The sequence below is a fragment of the Notolepis coatsorum genome (assembly GCF_963971535.1).
Source record: "Notolepis coatsorum genome assembly, chromosome: 17".
Taxonomy (NCBI): Eukaryota; Metazoa; Chordata; class Actinopteri; order Aulopiformes; family Paralepididae; genus Notolepis; species Notolepis coatsorum.
In genome coordinates this window covers 52,515,606-52,527,835 of record NC_140181.1, presented here as the reverse complement: position 1 = coordinate 52,527,835, position 12,230 = coordinate 52,515,606, and positions in this window count along the sequence as shown.

The window sequence follows — 12,230 nt, the reverse complement described above, 5'->3', positions numbered from 1 at the left end:
CTGTAGTGCCTAGCCCACCCCACAGCACTCTGCAGTGCCTAGCCCACCCCACAGCACGCTGCAGTTCCTAACCCACCCCACAGCACTCTGCAGTGCCTAGCCCACCCCACAGCACTCTGTAGTGCCTAGCCCACCCCACAGCATGCTGCAGTTCCTAACCCACCCCACAGCACGCTGCAGTTCCTAACCCACCCCACAGCACTCTGCAGTGCCTAGCCCACCCCACAGCACGCTGCAGTGCCTAGCCCACCCCACAGCACTCTGCAGTTCCTAACCCACCCCACAGCACTCTGCAGTGCCTAGCCCACCCCACAGCACTCTGCAGTGCCTAGCCCACCCCACAGCACGCTGCAGTTCCTAGCCCACCCCACAGCACTCTGTAGTGCCTAGCCCACCCCACAGCACTCTGTAGTGCCTAGCCCACCCCACAGCACTCTGCAGTGCCTAGCCCACCCCACAGCACTCTGCAGTGCCTAGCCCACCCCACAGCACGCTGCAGTTCCTAGCCCACCCCACAGCACTCTGCAGTGCCTAGCCCACCCCACAGCACGCTGCAGTTCCTAGCCCACCCCACAGCACTCTGCAGTTCCTAGCCCACCCCACAGCACTCTGTAGTGCCTAGCCCACCCCACAGCACTCTGCAGTGCCTAGCCCACCCCACAGCACTCTACAGTGCCTAGCCCACCCCACAGCACTCTGCAGTGCCTAGCCCACCCCACAGCACGCTGCAGTTCCTAGCCCACCCCACAGCACTCTGCAGTGCCTAGCCCACCCCACAGCACTCTGCAGTGCCTAGCCCACCCCACAGCACTAGGGATGGGTACCGAATTCGGTACTTTTGAGGTACCGAACCGAAACACGTCGGTACTACCGAGTATCGAATCAAGTGAGAAACCGAAAAAAATAAAATAAAAAAATAAAAAATAAAAATTTTATTATTATTATTTTATTTATTTTTTTTACTTTTTTCTTTTCATGTCAACGTTCACACGCACAATATATGCTTACCTAGGATTTGACTTGATTCAACAACAAAGCAGTCGGAGCAATGACAAGCCGAAAACTGTCGAAATTGTAGTTATTTGAAGTTTGGATTTTTTTTACGACTGAGGTAGGTAAATTAAATTTCGACAGTTTTTGGCTTGTCATTGCTCCGACTGCTTTGTTGTTGAATCAAGTCAAATCCTAGGTAAGCATATATTGTGCGTGTGAACGTTGACATGAAAAGAAAAAAGTTAAAAAAAAAAAAAAAAGTAAAAAACAAAAAAATTAATTATTTTTTATTTTTTTTTAAGTACCGAAAAAAGGTACCGTTGGGTACCGGTATCGATTCACAGGTACCGGTACCGGTATCGGTTCAAATGTGAAAGGTACCCATCCCTACACAGCACGCTGCAGTGTACAATGGACCAGGTATGATAAATTACATCAGACTACACAAAAGAAAAGCATTTTGCAAAACGTTATTTGATAATATAATTTGAGACAGACAACTATGATTTGAGTTGAGACAACTTATTACCGTGGAGGTGGCAGCAGTAAGTAGGCCTATTTGTTTGATGCAAACCGAATGGTCATTAACAAAACAGTCAGACACCTAAACAGAGGAAGCATTGATGTGGATCACTGATAATTCCTCCGTGGTTCGCAGACACATTAACAGTAAACTCGGTGACCTCAGCAGAAACTCAAGCCCTTGCCCTTGGTCCTTGTTTTTAAATGTGAAGCAGAGAAGGATCATGTGATTTCTTGTGAGTGACTCCGCATTCATGTGGTCTCAAATTTATCTGATACAAGTTTCCCACCAGGAAGCAGAGCCTGAACGCTCTCCCATGTTGGGTGTCCTAGTTCAGTAACAAACAAAAAGCAGCAACAGCCTGTCAATTGACGATAAGAACTATTTAAAATAATGCCGTTTGTATCGTCTACAAAATGTTTAATTCAACACATTGTTTGATAAATGTCTTGAAAGAGAAACAATCTGCCAGAACAAATCAAAGCTCCAAAAAGCACATGATGTCGGATATCCAAGAATGTAAGTCTGAGAAAAGTCTACCTCATCCACAAGTGCTACAGTGTAAGTGGCGACCATCTGAGAAATGATGTCAGAAGGTATTATTTGTTTCTGGCCATTAAACATTATGAAAAGAGGGAAAAAAATACAAAGCACTCCAATAAAGTTAGAAAGGCTTTACTCTACAATTACTAGAACGAGACAGAATTACAGCACACCACAAATACAAATGGCTGAAATGTATGGACAAACTGTGTACAGTAAGAGTTCTCCTTTCCTTTCCTTGAGAAGTCTCTGATAAAAGGGTGATACGCTGGGTCTTAATTGGCCTGTTTCCCATCTCTTCTTACCCATCTGCTGTGTCAGTCCCTCCACAGATGGGGCTGTGTTCTCCTATAGGACGTGTAATGACCACCTTCTCCTTAACAAAGCCTCTGAGCACCAGACGCAGAGGGGGCCAAGTTAACAGCAGGTCCCCCCACAATGAGGCCTCGGCTGGGGAGGGATGCAGGGAGGGGGCACAAGTCCTGGCATGGGTGGGCTATTGAAGCGTTAAGCAGGGGGTGGGGTTGGCATGGGTCTGCTGGGAGTTAAAAAGAGGGGTCCACATCCCAAAGCAAGTTCAGGTAAAGGTCTGTTTAAGCACTACCCAGTTGCTTTGAATGAAATCTTCTGTGATGTGCTATATTGCCCAGGTCGTTATTGTAAACGAGAACCGGTTCTCAATTAAAGTAACTGGTCAAATAAAGGTTATAGACAGTCATAATGTGACGGCTATAGTCGTGATGTAAATATCTAGGAAATGGGAAATAATAAGCAACAACGATTACAAGATTCAAACCATAGTCTAAAATATTAGGTTCCTATCTTTATTATCTTTTAAATGTTCCCCCTGTAAATGCCACACTTATCCACCTTGTGGAAGAACACCTCAAACCAAAAGTATGAGCATGCTCACATGAGGGAGTGAACCTTGGGAGTAAAGCGGAGCCCTGGCTAATGTTGCATCACTGGGAATTCCACCATGGCAACCAGGTCCCTGCACCCAGCTTCCAGAGAAATGGGAGGCGAGAGAACAACAAGATATCCCTGCTTAGTATGAGTGAAGGAAAAGTGCTTGTGTGGGAGGAAGGAACAAACATATAAGATGGTAAATTGTATAGAGCTCTTTGGTTTCAGGAACTTGAACAAATTGGCAAAAGGTTTTATTAAGTAATCTAGCTCTATGATAAGGAAAAACTCTTGAACTGTATGTCCAAGCCACTCTAATCAAACAAAGAGACAAAAACAATATTTAAAGCTTTAATTTACATTAAAGGTCTCTCCAAAGAGGAATAAGTAAAAACGAATAAAGCCAGTGCCTTTCAACCAAAAAGATTTCATCAGGCTCACCTTAGTATGTCAACAGGGAAATCTATTTAAAACGCCACATTTCTCATAGTTTCTATGTTAACACTTTGATTGCCTAAGGTTAAATTCATGATATACCATCCCTTGCCAGCTCTATTTGTCTATGGAGAAGTTCCCCTTCTTTGCAGGGCTATAACTTTTTAAATTCTATTGCTAGATTGCCATTATTAGGGCCCATTCAAGGTCCTATATGTATTGTTCATGGTGTAGCAACGTTAAACTTTTTCATTCACATATTCATACTAAAATATGGTCTAAAGTATAAGTATGTTTTCATCTCTTTCTGCAGCTTTCTCCAGAACGTGATTTATAGCCCCAAATGCATTATATTGATGATGAAATGATTCAATAGCTGAATTTGATAGCAATCAGCGCGATATAAAAAATTCCAACTGGAAGTACTTCTGGAAGTTACTACACGTCATCTGATGTTGACCGGATGGGCGAGGGGGCGTTTATAATTCCGTGGGCAGCGTTATACCATTCATCTAATGTGGGTCATATGTTCATCAGATCAGTTAGTATCGAACACGGAAATATTACACGCTAAAACTCACCCCAGTCTCCGCGGGCCGTTGGGCGATCAGCGTGGGGTAGACAGTTTTCCATTATGGGATGTAAAAATACCCAGTCCATTTCCAGGTTGTATAATGGTATATACGTCCAAATCATGTTGTTTATCGAGTTATTGGCAACGGATCGCTATGTATTGTGTCAAGATGGAGTCGCGGGAGCTATAGAGAGTGGCCGGAAGTAATATGGGTGATCAGCACTTCATCCACATCACTTCCTGTTTGGCGCTTCTGCCGATCGGCCACCAGATGGCGCTCTTGAACCGCTAGAGGATTGAGATGAGCTCAGAACTGTGTGTGAAGGCTGCGGATGGAAAATATGATTCCGATCACAGATTTTTGAAATATTGATATCAAAGACGAGTTACGGCGTCCTCTGCAACTTGAGGATGGCTAGGAAAGACGCCTAAACACGTTTTCGGCACTTAAAGTGTTAAATAATATATCCTATTACAGTTACTTTGCCCAGGAAACAGCAAAGCTATAGCTACTTTATACTATAGGTATCCTTTCAATGCAATCACTGCAAAATATAAGCTGCAATCAAACCATTAACTCTTTCAGTGCCACTCACGAGATTTCTCAGGTTTTTTTATAGGTGGTTGCGTGCCACTCACGAGATTTCTCGGAATTATTAGTATTTTTTTTTTCTTTGCGATCTAAAAAATTATTGCATCACCCGAGCCTACCCGAGTATAGCCGAGCTGCGCCGGTGATCACTGTGGAAAAAAGCGCCCCCTGTCGTCTCCCAGATGACATAAGTGATTTTGGAATGGACTCAATGAAAATTAATGGGGAAAAAAATCCGGTACTCCACATTTTCCAGTTCACTGATCCAGCCGGGGTTACCACAGTTCATTCTGGAGCCTCAGATCCTCGCGGATCATGGAGATCTACAGTGTCGCGTTGGATCCATACACGTATCGATTTTTTTCGAATGGTGATCAGGAATTGGAATATACCAGTTGGATACCATCTGATGTCAGGTAAGGACTCTATGTTATCAGTGGTAGGATAATCGGAGTAAGTTTGATGAAGTTATAAGCTGTTTTGTGAAATGTCTTCTTTCGGTTTCACTGTAAAAGTCTGTGAGGAAATCAACGGAGCGATTATCAGTGCGCGGCCGTAATGTGCTTGCGTGCACGTATAATATTGATCATCTAGCGTTTATTTGAAAACGATTCATAAAAAGGCCGACGAATATCAACGTTGTGGAATATTCCACTAAAAGACGATTTTCATAGAATGCTCCAGAATGAGCTGTTTTTTATATCAAAACGGGGGCTTTTCTAACTGCTCTGAAACGGAAACGACGCCATAAAAAAACAATCTGCCTCCACAGCACTGACTGGAAAATAGTCTTTGATAATGCGATGGGCAGATTAGACACATAGCCATAATTTAAAACATAGATTAGGCGATATTAACGTTAACATTGGCGCCGATGGTGGCATTCAAGCGGTAAAACGGAAAACCAGGCGTGGCACTGAAAGAGTTAATTTTCACTTATTAAATAATATGTTGATAAGTTTATGAGTTTTTGATTGATTGATTGAAAACTTTATTAACAGATTGCAGAATGGGTACAATACTGTACGGCTCAATACACACAATTGTTAAGGGGATGCAGACCAGAGAAAGACTTTCGTCTTGTTTACATCAGGGTCCCCCATTTTCAATTCATGACATTAATGACATACGCAACATACAGATATTATCATGACATTTCTGACATACATGACATGACAATACTGTTACATTTGTGACACATGAGATATGCAAATATACAGTAGGCCTACTGTTAAACAGAGATCCTAACAGAAAATATATACATACGATGGGGAGGAAACTGTACATTAGGAGGGGGTGGGTGGGTGGGAGGGGGGGTTTGGACATTTACGGGGGCCATACAGATATACAGATATACATAATGACATTTATGACAATACATGACATACAGGTATCCAGTAGTTACATTTGTGACATACAAGATATGCAGTTAATAGGTTAGATATGTCCACCTTCTCATGCCATTCATTATTTTGAGTAAAATCAAAGTCCAGGCTTTATTGAATTGAAAGTGAATACATCTTGGCTGTGGTATGTCTTATGGGTAGGAACCAGGGGAGGAAATTAGGCCACTTTACTGGCCAAATGCTAGTATTTTTTACGTTTGGCTGGTAAAAAAAATCAGATACCCGCCAGTTGGCTGGTAAGCCAAAAAGTTAGTTTCCTCCCCTGCTGGAGAGTATACAAAAAAATAAAACATTCTGCAATCACTGCACTGGCAAACGGTGCGCGTCTTCTGAGTGTTCGCTTTAGTTGACAGTGCCACGAGAGCACTGCACAAGACCACCTGCGGAAATATAATGTTTAATAAACGTTTGCGCAGTACTGGCCAACCCGCGGACATAATAATAAAAGTCCTGTGGTACTAGGCTAGCCATCAGGAGCACTCGCAAACAGATAACGTTAAACACAGCAGAAGATGAAAAACACAAAACAGACAGACTGACCAACGGGGAACTGCATCCAACCCTAGTACAACCCTCGAGTATAAGTTACTAAGGACACATTTAAATAACAGAGGAGTATTGTTAGTCTACTGGAACTGTATACAGTGGTTAGCTTCTAGTTAGCGTTTAGCTATAGCTGCTTGCTAGCTAACGTTAGACCCGTGTGCTCAAAGCAGCCAGCTAGGTGTATCCGTTATGACTATAATGTTTCCAAAAAAGCACCGGACTACGACGTAAGGTTAGACATTTTATTTCATGCTCAAAAGCCCCTGGCTTGCACATCGCAGTCACGAAAGGGGCTAGCTCAACCAGTGCACTGTGCACAACAGCACACCAACCCAACTGACGTTACCACAACACTTGACGGTACTTCACAGCACTGTCGTAAGACCACCGTGCTGTCTTAAAGGCACAGTGTGCCTACCCAGATGCATACACAACATTGACGCGGCTTGACATACAAAGAAGTAATTATCACAATTAGCGATTTTTTTTGTCTGGTAAAAAATCTGTTTGGCTGGTAAAAAAAATCAGATACTCGCCAGTTGGCTGGTAAGCCAAAAAGTTAGTTTCCTCCCCTGGTAGGAACTGTATTTACTGCGAATATAATTGACTGTTTTTGCCATTAGTCATAGAGAGCATCCAAGCATTCCAGCAGCCATGACAGCATTTTTAAATACCACATCTCTGATAATGAAAGATGAGTGCTGAGGACATTTGTTTGCTTATTCATATTATTCACATGATTCGTTGGCTTTCCTATCAATATGGCGCAATGCCATAAACACAGCTCATCAGCCACTGTATCACCAGTTATTGCATTACATTTACCTGTTGCTTACCAGCCTGCGATGATGATACAATGGATAGTTGATTTAATACTTAGTTTCTTAGTAGTAGATCATGCATAGGTTGGAATTAACTGTTTCACTGCCAATACTGATCCTGAGGACAACTTTCAGTAGAGAATAATATAAACTTAGTCTTAGACCATTAGCTTTAGCATCACTGGCCACAAATTATATCTTGTCCTTTTTTTTATTATCCATTATAGAGATCTATAATCTTTCTATTTGAAGGGAAAAGGCAGAAGATCAAGTAGTCAACCTTGTTACACATAGCTCTTGGTATAGGATTTGGTCGATTGGGAATATTTGTAGATATGGATACCCTATTTTTGCCCGGTATCATCCCAAAAATTAGGGCAGCACGTGGTGTTGGGGCCTTTCTGTGTTTGCATGCGTTTCCTCCGGGTATACTCCGGTTTCCTCCCACACCAAAAGACATGCTAGGTTTTCTGTCATTGGCATTGACCCAATGTACTGGAATTACAACTGGGCTTGGTCCCCAGGCGCCACACTGTGTGTGGCTGCCCACTGCTCCTAAATAGTTACGATGGGTCAAATGAAGAGAATGAATTTCCCCAAGGGGGTTAGTCACTTATATAATCAGTATCAGGACATCACAAATTGGAATCTTTTAATGTTTTACATAACCTCTTTTTCATCAATCTCTCAAATTCTCCTTTTGATAAGCTCACCTGACAATGTTGAGCCTGCTTAAATCCATGTCAGAATTAAACAGTTTGCTAGCGTTCGCAGGGTGACTTGGACACAGGCCTGACCCTTGAAAGCAAAAAATAAAAAGTTGGTCTTTTTAGATGCAAAGCTCCTCTATAATTGGAAATGTCACTCTGGAGTGACCCCTCTGCACAAAAAGGGCAGAAAATTAGACCCAGGCAACTACCGCCCTGTTTCTACTCTTACCTCCATCTCGAAAGTCATGGAGAAAATAGTCTACGAACAGGTCGAAAAGTACCTGGCGGAAAAAAATCTAATCTACGAATTCCAATCTGGCTTCAGGCCACTCCACTGATACATGCCTTCTTTATTTGAACGACCACATCAAACAAGAGGTAGACGCGGGCAAATACTGCGGCATGGTCATGCTGGACCTACAAAAGGCTTTCGACACTGTCAATCACTCCATTCTGATTGACAAGCTAAAAGCAATTGGTTTTGATAGTTTATCAGTGAGCTGGATGCAATCCTACCTGGAGGGGAGAGAACAGATGGTGGAGGTAAACGGTACTCTATCCCCCCCCCCCCCCCCCCCTCACAGTGAGCTGTGGTATTCCACAAGGAAGCATACTAGGACCGCTACTGTTCCTAATTTATGCAAATGACATGTCGTCAGCTTGTGACTGCAACTTGTTCCTGTTTGCGGACGACTCAGCCCTGCTGGTCTCTGACAAGAACAAGTTGCAGGTTGAAAAAACCCTCAGCTCGGAACTAGGCAAAATCTGCATATGGCTCGCTGCTAACAAACTATCATTACACATGGGCAAAACAGAGTCCATTGTCTTCGGTTCAAATAACAAACTCAGCAAGACCGACGGCTTCTCAGTTACAGTGGGTGACAATATTGTCACAAGGAAAGATGAAATTACCTACCTGGGTTCCATCCTAGAGGCAAATATTTCCTGTGACAAAATGGCATCCAATGTAATAAAAAAAGTCAACCAACGAACTAGATTCTTAACTAGATCTCTTCTCTTGGTAAACAAGAACACCCTGAAGACTCTGGCAGGAGCACTCATTCAAGGGTACTACGACTATGCTTGCACCTCATGGTACCAAAGCACCTCAAAGGCGCTAAAAACAAAATTACAAACATCACAAAACAAACTGGTCAGACTACTACTTGACCTTACCCCTAGAACCCACCTCACCCCTGCCCACTTTGACAACCTAGGATGGCTTAGAGTAGACGACAGAGTACAGCAACTTGTAATGGGCCTGGTCTACAAGATACACTATACGACTAAGGTACCCATGTACATGTCAAAATACTTCCCAAAGGTCAGTGAATACCACGACCACAACACCAGAGGAAGCTCAACAAATCATGTTAAACCCATATTCGGCTCAAACAAGGGACTAAACACGTTTCGCAATTATGCCACATCAATGTGGAACGCCCTACCCAAAGCTGTAAAGGAATGTGAATCCCTACCCACATTCAAAACCGCTCTTAAAGAGCATCTACGGGAGGCTGCAATTCGAAACTGGCCACCGTAAATGTCCAAACCCCCCACCCCCTCCTAATAGACAGTCTCCTCCCCACCGTATGTATATTTCTCTCCCACCCACCCACCCCCTCCTAATGTACAGTCCCCTCCCCATCATATGTATATTCTCTCTTCGCTGTGTGTATATTTCTCTCCCACCCACCCACCCCCTCCAAATGTACAGTCTCCTCCCCACCGTATGTATATTTCTCTCCCACCCACCCACCCCCTCCTAATGTACAGTCCCCTCCCCATCATATGTATATACTCTGTCAGGATCTATGGGTAACAGTACTATATATTTATATAATATATAATATACCAGTACTGGTATATTTGAATAACGTGTATGTCACAAATGTATCAGTATTAAATACCTGTATGTCCCTATGCCATAAATGTCATGTATGTTGTGTATGTCATAAATGTCAAAATGTCAAAATGTCAATATCACCAAAATATAAACAAAGAATCAAGAGCACTCCGGTAGTCTCGCGAGAGGTGCAGAAATGGGATGTGGAGTCAGAGGAGACGCTACAGGCTGCGCTTGAATGCACAGACTGGAGTGTATTCCGTGACACAGATAACATTAATGACTACACGGAGACAGTGCTGGACTTTGTTCGTACTTTGGTGGAAGAAACAATCCCCACTACCATAATTAAAGTTTACCCAAATCAAAAGCCCTGGGTAGACAAATCCGTCCGTGAAGCTCTGAAAGCGCGCACCACAGCATACAACGCCGGCCTGGTGGCAGGCAACATGAATGACCACAAGGTGGCGCGATACAACGTAAGGAGGACAGTAATAGAGGCAAAACGGCGCTACAGGGATAAAATTGAACTTCAGTTTGAACAGGCTGACTCCAGAGCTATGTGGCAGGGCATCAAAACGATGACAGACTACAAAGGCACCTCCCTCAAACTGAACAGTGACATCTCCTTAGCAAATGATCTCAATACCTTCTATGCGAGGTTTGAGGCTGGTAATAACAACACGGCAATGGGGGGGGGGGTCTGCTGATGGAGACTCAGTGTTCAGGGTAACAGAGCATGAGGTGAGGCGGACCTTTAAAAAAGTGAATATCAGGAAGGCAGCAGGACCGGACGGCATCCCCGGCCGCGTCCTAAAAGTCTGTGCCGACCAACCGGCCCCGGTATTCACTGACATATTTAACCTGTCCTTAGAACAGGCTGTCATCCCCACCTGCCTGAAGAAGTCCACTATCATCCCTGTACCTAAAAAATCCAAGCCTGCTTGCCTCAACGACTACCGCCATGTAGCTCTCACCTCCATAGCCATGAAGTGCTTTGAGAAGCTAGTAAAGGGCTACATCTGCTCCTCCCTCCCCATCAACCTGGACCCCCTGCAATTTGCATACCGCCCCAACAGGTCCACGGAGGACGCCATAGCCCATGTGCTGCACACAGCAGCATCACACCTGGACAAGAGGAAGGGGAACTATGTGAGAATGCTATTCATCGACTACAGCTCGGCATTCAATACCATAGTCCCCTCCAAACTCATAGCCAAGCTCAGGGACCTGGGCTTGAACTATGACCTCTGCCAGTGGGTCTTGGACTTCCTGATGGGCAGACCCCAGGTGGTGAGAGCAGGCAACTGCACCTCCTCATCCATCACCCTCAACATAGGGGCCCCCCAGGGCTGTGTTCTGAGTCCCCTCCTCTACTCCCTGTACACACACGACTGTGTGGCTCAGCGGAGTAACAACACAATCATCAAATTTGCTGACGACACAGTAGTGGTGGGCCTGATCTCTGCAAACGACGAGAGGGCCTACCTGGAAGAGGTCAAGGTCCTGGCGGGATGGTGCCAGGAGAACATCCTCTCCCTGAACGTCAGCAAAACAAAGGAGATGATTGTGGACTTTAGGAGGTCGGGGGTCAAGGACTACAGCCCCCTCAGCATCGACGTTTTACATTTACAACAAGCGGTGCAGGGGTAAGGCTAAGAGAATCATCAAGGACTCCAGCCACCCGAACAACTGCCTCTTTGAACTGCTGCGGTCAGGCAAGCAATACCGGAGTCTCAAGGCGAGCACAGAAAGACTCAGAAGAAGCTTCTATCCCCAGGCCATCAGGCTGCTCAACGAACAATAAACACTATGCAACAACCATCAAATGCACACAGCACACACATCCACACGCACACACTCACTTTAAACAAACAACACACTGCAGCACCCACTCTCCACACTTTAGATCACCTAAACACACTTTATATTTATTGGTAAACGATTTGCACTACAACTCGTACACCTTACTGTAAATTGTACCTAAATTGTACCTCATCCCATTTCTACTTTGCACTATATAGTATTGTATATTAGTACATTGCATAGTATATTGTATATTGTATGGTAACTCAGTTATTTCTATTCTGCATCGAACATTGTACATATGTCTATACTGAACACTGTGACCTCTATTTTTACTTCTATTGTACATGCTATACTATTTTATTTCATACTTATCTTGTCTAGCACAGTCTCTGGAGCGTAACAGTAAGAAGCATTTTGTATAAAAGTATTCTGTACTTCTGTATGACAACTATTAAAGAAACTTGAACTTGAAACTTGAATTGAAAATGGGGAACCCTGATGTAAACAAGACAAACATCTTTCTCTG